This window comes from Solanum pennellii, chromosome 12 (genome assembly GCF_001406875.1).
Source record: "Solanum pennellii chromosome 12, SPENNV200".
NCBI lineage: Eukaryota > Viridiplantae > Streptophyta > Magnoliopsida > Solanales > Solanaceae > Solanum > Solanum pennellii.
The window spans coordinates 66,739,811-66,751,973 of NC_028648.1; the positions used below are offsets into that span (position 1 = coordinate 66,739,811).

A 12,163-nucleotide genomic window follows, 5' to 3' on the forward strand; every position below is an offset into this window, starting at 1 on the left:
ATATCAAAATAACATATGTTTCTAAAAGTAAGAGAAATAAAATATGTACAACTAAAAAAAAAAGATTCAACTTGGACCAAAATTTTGATAAAAACAACTTATAAACCGAACAATGTTAGTTCATCTTTCCAACAAAATAGAATAACAGTCACAAAAGATTGAAATAAAAAGTATAATAACATGAAATGGAAAGAAAAATGCAACAAATTAACACACACTCTATGAAAAGAGAACACAAAGAAACAATGATAGAACATTATAAATATTACATTCTCAATCGAGGTCCTTGGAATGTCCATCATCTTCAATATTGACGTCATTGTCTTCTTTTTGTGCAGACTCTACACTGCTCCCATCCCCTAATGTAGCTATAGTCTGAATAAACCACGGGTCATTGAATGATTCTTCCATTGGACTTGCTGATAAGGTAATGTTTTCTTTGTTGGATGGAGGTTTTTGGAGCCTGGTTAAGTTCTTTCTTTCTTTCATCAAGTTTAGCCATTTTTGCAGCAAACAACTTTCATTTCTCTAGCATCAAGTTCATCAATACTTTTTCCCTCCACTAGTTGGTTGAAGAGGATTTCCATTTCCTTCGCCTCATTCATTTTCTCTAATTTGCTAATTTGTTCTTCTTTCTTATCAACTTTCTTTTGAAGATAGTCTTCATGTGTGACCAACTTTGACAGCCTTTTGAATTCAATAAAACTTAAATACCTCGTCAAGACATCCTGAGCCAGACTTGGGGATTTCCAAGTAATGGGTTAGATTTTTCCTGGCTTAAAAATAATTATGGCGACTTCTACGTCACACAAAATAGAAAGCTCTTATACTTTCTTGAACAAACTTTTTACTATTTTATCTAAGATGGAATTACTCACATTTTCACTGTAGTTCGTAGTATCTCTCAACCTTTTTGTAGCTGAAGGAATATTGATTGTATTGAAGTGTTAACCTAATAATGGAATACATGGGAGATATATATAGGAGATATAGGAAGGAGTACTAATCCTAATAGGACTAGGATTAAGGAGTACTAATTCTAATAGGACTAGGATTAGTACACAGTAAATACTAATATTATTTAATACTATTTATTTAATACTATCTGTTATTATCCGCCCTCAAGCTGAGCTGAGCGGAAGCGAACGGAAGCTTGGAACTGAGGTAATCGTGCTGTCGGCTTGGGAGAGGCTTGGTGAGAATATCAGCCGGTTGTTCTTCAGTGGGTACATACTGCACAGTCATGGTGCCGGCCTGAACTTCATCGCGAACAAAGAGACAATCGGTATCAACATGCTTCATTCTGGTGTGTAGGACGGAATTCTTGGCCACACAGATGGTTGATTTGTTGTCACAATAGAGAGCAGGAACAGTGTGAGTGGCGCGGAGTTCGCGAAGAATATATGTGACCCACATGGTCTCAGCAGCAAGAAGAGCAAGGGCGCGGTATTCAGCTTCAGTCGAGGACCGAGAGACCTTGGGTTGTTTTTTTGTACACCAGGAGATCAGGTTCGGCCCCAAAAAAACGAGAAACCCCGATGTAGATTTTCTGTCATTTTTATCATTCGCCCAATCTGAATCTGAGAAACCCCGAAGCTCCAAGTCCCCGGGTCGAATGAGTAAACCACGACCAAGAGTGCCAAAAATGTACCTGAGAATGCGTTTTAGACAATGGTAATCATGTTCACTTGGTTGATGCATGCGCTGAGCAACTCGGTTGACAGCAAACTGGATGTCAGGACGGGTAATGGCCAGATACTGTAGAGCCCCAATGAGGCTGCGGAAGTGGGTGATATCGGCAAAGGGGGTGTCGGCTCCATTCGTAGACGAAGAGACTGCCATCGGTGTTGGTTGACTGGTGCATTTTTCCAGTCCAGCTTTCTGCAACAGATCTCGAGCATATTTTGACTGATGAAGAAACAAGCCGCTGCCTGTCCGAGAAACCTCCATTCCCAGAAAATAATGTAACGGGCCAAGGTCCTTCATTTTGAAGGTAGTATGCATAGCTCGAGTGACATCCTGAATGAGAGCTGCAGTAGAGCCTGTAATAATGATATCATCTACATAGACAAGAAGAATGACTGTACCGTGTGCTGAATGTCGAGTAAACAGACTCGTGTCGTGTACGCAACACGTGAAGCCGAGTCCCTGGAGGAACGTTTTCAGACGTGTGTACCAAGCACGGGGGGCTTGCTTGAGCCCATACAGAGACTTCTGGAGTTTGCAAACATGTTGAGGGAAGCGGGGATCAACATAGCCCGGTGGTTGCGTCATGTAGATAGTTTCATCAAGCATGCCATGAAGAAAAGCATTGGAAACATCCAACTGATTGATGAGCCAATTGTTGCGCACGGCGAGTGACAGTACCAGGCGAATGGTTTCCTGCCGAATAACAGGACTGAATGTCTCGGAGTAATCAAGCCCATACTCCTGATTGTAGCCTTTAGCAACCAAACGAGCCTTGTACCTGGAAATACTGCCATCTGCATTGTGTTTAATTTTGTACACCCATTTACAGCCCACTGGGTGCCGCCCATGGGGCTTAGGTACAAGAACCCAAGTTTTCTGATCAGTCAAAGCCTTAAACTCGTCATCCATAGCATGACGCCAATAAGCATTTTTTGAGGCAACAGAGTAGGTTGTTGGTTCACTATCGGGAAGGGGTGTATTTGGTAGTATGGTAGCCTGAAAGGTTTTGGGTTTAAAGATACCGGCTTTGCCACGGGTTAACATGGGATGAGTATTGGGGGGTGGCACGGGCGGTGGTGATTCGGGGGTGGCCGGGAAGGACCCAAAACGGATCGGGCTGGAGATGTTGTGGGTATGGGGTGGTTCGGGTTGGTTGTGAGTGTGGGTGGTGGTTGCGGGTGTATTGTGGGTGACGGTCGAAGGGGTGATGAGGGGTGGTTGGGTAGTGGGTGGAGGTGTGGGGGAAGGTGGTGAGGGACCCTGTGAGTATGTTGGAAAAAGGGGAAGGACGCCAATGAATGATGTATTTGTGGAGGAGGAAATAGACTCATTGGGAAACTCATTTTCGACAAATTTGACAAGACGAGATATGTAGACTTTATGAGTTTGTGGGTCAAGACAGCGATAACCCTTGGAGGTAGGATGATAGCCCAAAAAAAAATACAAGGACGGGATCGGGGTTGTAATTTGTGAGTAATATGAGGGCGTAGCCAAGGGTAGGCAAGACACCCAAAGACGCGGAGGTTGGTATAATTGGGAAGTTCTTGGTAAAGGAGTTGATAGGGTGATAGGTCAGTCTTTCATGTGATAGTTTAATGCTTTTGAAATTAGGTCCTTAGGTCACTGACATATGGATAAAATTTAGATGATTCAGAAGAGGTTCATACATGCTTAGAGTAGGCATAAGAGTTATGTTGATTAGAGAGTGAGCGTCTTAGAGTTTAGTTGATATTGAGTGTTTATGTTGGTGTTAACCATAAAAGGCATGATGAGGTTTGATGGAAAGGGCGAGCTCAACCCTAGGTTCATCAAACTTTTGAGATTTTTGCAGTTTGTTATGAAGGTGGCTTATTAAAAGTTAGACTTACCTTCAACCCTTTGGTTTATTGACCTTATCTTTTATGTATCTATGTTGGGACAATATGTTTAAGTATGTCTCACATGCTTAAGTGGAATTTGGTTCGGCATGATGAGTCCTTGATTTTCGAGGAGGCGCCTATGGTTATTTGGAGGTAGGTTACTTGGTAAGCCAATCTTGATATATACATACCAAATATCCTTACCTTTTTTAACCTTGGGTACTTTGTGTTTATTTCTAACTTTCAAGATTTGAGTTGTTTTAATAGTGGATATTTTAATGACCATCACGGTCCATTGCTTGGTTTTTATTTTTCTTACTATTTTCCCCTTCTCGTTGCTTCTATAAGGTATTTATGTCTTATTGGGGTGGGTGCTCTCTACTTGAGGTTTAAGGGAGAGTTTTTTGAATGTTTTTTCCCATTTGGGGATTTTTGCGTTGAAAGGGTTGAGTTCGATCAACATTCTTAATGAACTGGATGGTATTTTTATTATCGTCATAGCTCTCATATTTTAGTTTGGTCTGGTATAACCTCTTATTTATGTCTTGTGATTGTTGGTTTGGTTTCTAGAAGCTTGTTTGTTTGCTTGTTTTAAGTGGTTTTAGTTGTTGTGTTGGCTTTGATCAACATTTCCTATAGAGAACCTACATAGTTTGTTTTGTTAATTATGTTAAGGCCAAAGTGTGATTTCTGATTGAAAAGCATATTCATTTTTTTCCGTAGAACTCTAAATGAATCTTAAACGAAAGGTCGAGGACTTACAAAAATGTAAGATCTCCTGCTGCAACTGCTCTTGTGGAGCTTGGATTCCTTCGGTAGCTCTGCAATGCTCGTGCAGAGAGTCGCCACACCAGCAAAGGTTGCTGACCTAATCATCATCCCACTTAGTTGAGCTTGATCAAACTACAATAAAAATTGACTTTTAGCGGCAATAAATATAGACAATTAAGAATGCTAAAATCTTTACCAACATTAATTGTCATTAGGACAAATCTCACTAAAGACGAGGATGAGGATGAGGAGGAGAAAAAAGAAAAAAAATGAGTAGCAGAAGAAGAAGGAGGAGGAGGAAGAGGAGAAAAAGCAAAACTAGCAGGAGAAAGAGAAGCAAAAGCAAAAGCAAAAGATGAATAAGAACAAGGAGGAGGAGGTTTAGGAAAAAGAGAAGGGAAGGGGGAAGGAGAGGAGAAAGAGAAAGAGAAGAAGAAGTAGTCTAATGGTGGTGCTGGATTAAGTAAGATATTGCAAAGTTTATGTCTACGTAATTGAATTATCAGTAGGTGAACTATATGCACTTGAGGTTAAGTCATTTGATTCAAAGTCTATTCATTCTCGAGTAAAGGTGGGAGTGGATAGATATGGATTTCATGGTAGGATTGCTATAAAATTTCCGCACATTTGATGATATTTGGGTCATTTTTTATTGGTTGACTGGGTCTTCTCACTTTCTACGGCCAGCTTAGACTTTATACTTTTCTCAAAAGATTGTACCAATTTTCAAGGGGTTCCAATATCTATCATTTAAGATTATGGTACTTAAATTCATATTATATTTTTGGAGGTCGATTCAGAGAGAATTGGATATCCTGGTTGACCTTAGCACAACCCGCATACATAAATTAGTCTAAAAAGGACTATTTAGGTTGTGGAATTTTTTTTTCACAATTCTCTTTCTTTATCCTAGTCATTTTATGAGAAACAAGTTTCATAGTTCTACAATACCTTTAAAACTTTTTCTATGCAGTTTCTTCATCGTTGTTCTTGTTATCATATTTTTAAAGAAATAAGTTTCCTTTCTTTATATGCCCTCAAAACTCTCTCTTTTTGGGTTTTGTTATTATTGGATCTCTTTCTCCATTCAAGGGGAGGGTTGAGCACATTCCACATATTCATGTTGACATTACTTTAATTGATGAGGGATCAAGTTTCTTTATTTTACTGCATCTTGTTCTATACATGGTCAAGTGCTTATTTTAATTAAGAGCATATGATGCAAAGATGATTTCATGTGACGAATATATTTATTTTGGTAGAAGCTTTCTCAGATTAAGACTTTGAGTTGCTTACCTCCTTTGCATCACAATGTTATTTGCACATACTTTCTTTTGATTATTTTGTGTCAGCTTCTTCGATATCGAAGAATCTCCTTACCATTCTTTTTTCCAATTGAGTTGATATGGGTTCCTCTTCCTCCATATCATGTGCATATTTAACTTATGACATAATATATAAATATGACTCTTAACTTGATCAACGGACAACTATGTCATCTAATTTTAAGTGTCTACTATATTTGTATAAAATTGAATGAGTAAATACACATGTCGTCAAGACATAATACACGTAGGACACCACAAAGGTCACACAATCATCATATGTAGAGTATCATGTTAAGACTATTTCAGGTGTTAATATGGTTCTCCCAGACGATTAATTTTAGACCCTATTTCCTCTAGCATGTGTGTATTCATGCTTGGCACATTTCACTATGAGGGAGTCAAATACTAGGTCACATGACAACCTGGTAACCCCCCCCCCCCTCTACTAGTACCACATCCCACTAATATATGTGTTGACCGTTGATTACATGTTTTCTATGTATTTTATTTTTACATAGTTTTATCCACACATTATTAATAAATGTATTTTATCTTAAATATTGTTCTCTTAGATAATAATTGGTACTAAAAAAATGCTTAATTTGTGGTGGTTAACTTGTGTGAGTATTTAGAAGTCTTATTTATAATTTATATTGTAATATTTTATTTTGATCCGACATTATGAAAAATTTTCTGGTGATCTCATTGAGGAGGTTAGAAAATCGCCACAATTTAATATTGTTTGTGGCAATTATCGAACTCCAAAAATTTATTAAACTCGTTTTATACATACATACATACATGTATATATATATATATATATAATATTATAGATTTGATATTGAAAGTTGTAACGACCCGCTAGGTCGTTTTGAGAACTAGGACTAGTTTGACTCCTTTTGAAAATTTAAAGGGGTATTTTTAAACTATTCGAAGACTAAGAGTATTTAGTTGGAAAAAAAATTAGTGAAGAACTAATATAGTAAATAATTAGTGGGCTGAGTCCATAACTCATTTTATACCTTTATTGATGAACTTAAATAGTGAGAGAAATACATATATACTTATATAATTTAAGAATTTATTTTTTTATATAAACTCCCGTCACTACTTCTTCGTTGTCGGTCAATAAGACATATTGGGTACACGTGGTTTCGTACTCATACTACACTTGTTGCACTCTTTGTGGTGCAGATTCGATTTCGAGTAGGAGTACATCACGTGGAGCAAGTTGAGTCCGAGCTTGAAGTTCTTGGAGTTGTGGTGAGCTGCTTGGTTGTTCCATGGCCCACACCTCCTTCTATCCTTTATTTATTCTGTTATTAGTATTCAGAAAGAATATCCCTTATGTTAGATTTGTCATTTAGTTTCAGACTTGCATCGAATCTTAGAAGCTCTTGTACTTAAGACACCAATTCTTGGGGTGATATATTTTAGCTTCCGCATTTCGTACTTATAAGGAACTCAATGTTGGAGATTCTTGCTAAGTGTTAGTCTTTTTACTCATTTGTTTGTTTAGTTGGGTTAATATGTTGGGTTGGCTTACCTATTAGTTGGGAACATAGGTGCCATCACGACTTGCAAATTTTGGGTCGTGACAAATTTGGTATCAGAGCCCTAGGTTCATCGGTCTCAAGAGTACAAGAGCAATGTCTAGTAGAGTCTTGCGGATTGGTATGAAGACGTCCATACCTATCTTCGAGAGGCTATATGACATTTAGGAAATATTCTGTTCTTTTATTCATTATCGTGCACACTTGACCTTGTAGAAATTCTAATCTTGATATCTCATTCTCTCTCAGATGGCGAGGAACCGTACATCGGCAAGTGGTGGTCAGGATCCTATTCCTGCGCCTGCTTCTGGGAACACTATCCTAGGTAGAGGTAGGGGACGAGCTCGAGGTCGGGGTAGGGGCCGTGTTACAGCACCTGTGGATGGTCAAATACCAGTAGCTACCCAGGGTCGTGATAGGACCGTACCTCCTGATGCAGAGGTTATTCATGGGGATGTGCAAGATCGTGTCGAGGGGGATGGGCCAGCTCAGGCTCCACCCAGTACTATTGTCCCCCAAGTGCTTCAAGATACCTTGGCTCGTATGTTAGGAATCCTAGAGGGGATGGCCCAGGCAGGAGCTTTGCCTGTCACTTCTGATGGCTCACAGACCCGTGTTGGAGGTCAAACTCCAGATTCAATAGTTGCTCAGATTCTCAGACTCCCAGGACTCAGCCAGCTGCCGCTGTAGCTCCTCGTTTGGATAGTATGGAGTTTCCAGATATGACATCACATTTGGTGAACAGGCCTTCTATGACTATTGATGAGCAAAAGATGTTTGGGAGGTTCAGACTAATGAATCCTCCTACTTATACTGGTGACTTAGCTGAAGATGCATATGAGTTTATACTTATGTTAGATTTGTCATTTAGTTTCAGACTTGCATCGAATCTTAGAAGCTCTTGTACTTAAGACATCAATTCTTGGGGTGATATATTTTAGCTTCCGCATTTCGTACTTATAAGGAACTCAATGTTGGAGATTCTTGCTAAGTGTTAGTCTTTTTACTCATTTGTTGGTTTAGTTGGGTTAATATGTTGGGTTGGCTTACCTATTAGTTGGGAACATAGGTGCCATCACGACTTGCAAATTTTGGGTCGTGACAAAAGTTAATTTCATCATATACATAATCCTTCTCCTACTTCATTTTGAATTTATTTTTTTACTTTGTTGATGAAATTTCACTTCAACATTTTATCTTGTATAGTACTACCTCCGTCCTATTTGATGTGAGGTAGTTATACTCGGTACAGAGATATATATATATATAGATATTTTCTTAGATTTTATAGATATTTTCTTAGATTTCATAGTTAAAATAATTAAACTTTTGTTTGATGAAATAGCCAAAATCACTAAATAATATAAATTAAACTATTACTCCATGTGTCTCAGTTTATGTGACTTATTTTCCATCTTAGTCTATTCCAAAATAAATGACACCTTTCTATATTAAATAACAATTTAACTATGAAATGTCTACATTACCATTGATGAAATGATTTGCACATACACAAATTTTTACAAATTTTTAGAATCTTCAATTTATAAAATTCTGTACAGAGTCAAACTACCTCACATTAAATTGAACATAGGGTGTACTATATAAGATAAAGTGTTGAAGTGAAATTTCATCTACAAAGTAAAAAAAAAAAATTCAAAATGAAATAGAAGGGTGAGGGTATATGATGAAAGTAACTTTCAATATCAAATGTATAATATTATATATGTAAATAACAAATTAATAAATTTTTGGAGTTAGATAATCGCCAAAAATAATATTAAATTGTGGCGATTTTTTAACCTCCTTAGTAAAATCACCATAAATTTTTTATAATATTGGATCAAAATAAAATGTAACCTCCTTAATAAAATTACCATAAATTTTTTATAATGTCGGATCAAAATAAAACGTCACAAAATGAATTATAAATGAGACTTCTAAATACTCACATATGTTAACCACCGCAAATTAAGCATTTTTTTGTAGTACCAATTATTATCTAAGAGAACAATATCTAAGATAAGATACATTTATTAATAATGTATGGATAAAACTAAGTAAAGATAAAATACAGAGAAAGCATGTAATCAACGATCAACACATATACTAGTGTGATGTGATACTAGTAGAGGAGGGGCTGGGGGGGAGGGGGGTATCGGGTTGTCATGGGACCCAGTATTTGACTCCCTCATAGTGAAATGTGCCAAGCATGAATACACACATGCTAAAGGAAATAGAATGTAAAATTACTAGTCTGGGAGAACCATATTAACACCTGAAATAGTCTTAACATGACACTCTATATATAATAATTTTGTGACCTATGTGGTGTTCTACGTATATTATGTCTTGACGACACGTGTGTCTACTCACTAAATATTATACAAGTATAAGTGTCTACTTGTACACACTTAAAGTTAGATGACATAGTTGTCCGCTGAAATCAAGTTAAGATTCATGTTTATATATTATATCTTACATTAAATATGCACATGATAAGAAGGAAGAGGAACCCGTAGCAACTCAATTGGAAACAAGAAAGTATGGTAAGAAGATTCTTAGATATTGAAGAAGCTGACACAAAATAATCAAAAGAGAATTCCGTGCAAATAACATTGTGATGCAAAAGGAGGTAAACAACTCAAAGTCTTAAACCGAGAAAGCTTCTACCAAAATACACATATTCCTCACGTGATATCATCTTTGCATCATATGCTCTTAAAACAAGCCCTTGATCATGTATAGAACAAGATGCAGTAAAATAAAGAAACTTGATCCCTCATCAATTAAAGTAACGTCAGCTTGAATATGTGGAAGGTGCTCAACCTTCCCCTTGAATGGAGAAAGAGATCCAATAATAAGAAAACCCAAGAAGAGAGAGTTTTGAGTGCATATAAAGAAAAGAAACTTATTTCTTGAAAAATATGATACCCAGAACAACGATGAAGAAACTGCATAGAAAAAGTATTATTGTAGAGCTATGAAACTTGTTTTTTCCTAAAATGACTCCGATAAAGAAAGAGTTGTGTTAAAGAAAATATTCCACAACCTAAATAGTCCTTTTTTTAGACTAATGTATGTCTGCGAGTTTTGCTAAGGTCAACCAAGGTATCCAATTCTCTCTGAATCGACCTCCGAAAATTAATGTGAATTAAGTACCATGATCTAAAACGATAGATACTGGAACCCCTAGCAAATTGATACAATCTCATAAATGCACCCTCTCAACCTCTGAGAATAGTATAAAGTCTAAACTGCAGACCCAGTCAACCTATCAAAAATGACGCAAATATCATCAAATGTGCGGAAAGTTTATGGCAATCCTACCATGAAATCCATTTGAATAGATGGCCTTTGAATTAAATGACCTAACCTCCAGTGCTCCTACTTCACCTACTGATAATTCAAGTACTTGGACATAAACTTTGCAATATCTCACTTAATCCAACACCACCATTAGACTACTTTTTCTTCTCTTCTCCTTCTCCTTCTCCTTCCCCCTTCCCTTCTCTTTCTCCTGCACCCCTCCTCCTTCTTCTTATACATCTTCTCCTTCTGCTTTTGCTTCTCTTTCTCCTGCTACTTTTGCATGTTCTCCTCTTTCTCCTCCTCCGTCTTCTTTTGGTATTCCTTTTCCTTCTTTTTTTTCTTTTCCTCCTCCTCCGCTTCCTCTTTTTTCTTTGTCCCTACCACCCACTCCACCTGTAACCATGGAAAATCATGTTGAAAAAAAATTACAGATAATGAAGAAAATAGAACAACTCATCACACCAGCCAACTTAGTACACATGTTATTCTAGTTATATATTGTTTTAATTTTTATGCATTGCCTAGGCCTATCAAAACCCATGGATTTCATTTATCTATGGTTATGTACATAAAAATTTATGGTGAGATGCCACCATTTGGAGAAAATCTATCTTCTTATATCTTGTTTACCTATTTTTAGCGGCAATTAGCACTCGTTGTATGTGGTCCTAAAGTCTTTAGTGACATTGATCCTAATGTCACTTAATTAATGTTGGTAAAGACTTTACATTCTTAATTGTCTATATTTATTGCTGCTAAAAGTTAATTTTTGTTGTAGGGTGATCAAGCTCAACTAAGTTGGAGGAGGATTAGATCAGCATCCTTTGCTGGTGTGGCGACTTTCTGCACGACCAGAGCAGAGCTACCAAAGGAAGCACAGCTCCGCAAGAGCAGCTGCAGAAGGAGATCTCAAATTTTTGTAAGTCCTCGACCTGTTGTTTAATATTCATTTAGAGTTCTGCGGACAGAAACGAATATGCTTCCCAATCAAAAATCACACTTTAGTCTCAACATAATCTACAAAATAAACTATGTAGGTCGTCTATAGGAAATGTTGATCAAAGCCAACACAACAACTAAACCACTTAAAATAAGCAAACAACCAAACTTTCGAAACCAAACCAACAATCACAAGACATAAAAAAGAGGTCCTACTAGACCAAATTAAAACTTTGAGAGCTAATGACTCTAATAAAAATCCATCCAGTTCATTAAGAATGTTGATCGAACTCAACCCTTTCAACGCCAAAATCCCAAATGTGAAAAAACATACAAAAAACTCTCCCTTAAACCTCAAGCAGAGAGCCACCCACCTCAATAAGACATAACACCTTATAGAAGCAACGTGAAAGGGAAAATAGTAAGCTAGATAAAAACCAAGCAATGGACCGTGAGGGTCATTACAACATTGATGTGGGGTTAAAATACACATTTTTATTATTATTTACCTCATATTTATCATTTATATTTGTCCGTTTTGAGCATAAATTTTATAGATTGTGCTAAATTGTGTATTTTATTTGTAGAATTAATTTGATGAAAAAATGAAGAAATTTGGAGCTAAAACGAATTAAAGATGAAAGGTTGAAGAAGGAAATCAAGCAGGAAGCTTAATGGATATATATATATATATATATATATATATATATAT

At 36.9% G+C, this 12,163-nt stretch overlaps 2 pseudogenes; one reads left to right on the top strand and one right to left on the bottom strand.

Moving 5' to 3' along the window:
• Positions 1–273: 273 nt before the first annotated feature.
• Positions 274–6,932, bottom strand: LOC107006496 (annotated as a pseudogene).
• Positions 6,933–7,393: 461 nt separating this feature from the next.
• On the top strand, positions 7,394–11,455 carry LOC114075360 (annotated as a pseudogene).
• Positions 11,456–12,163: the final 708 nt, after the last annotated feature.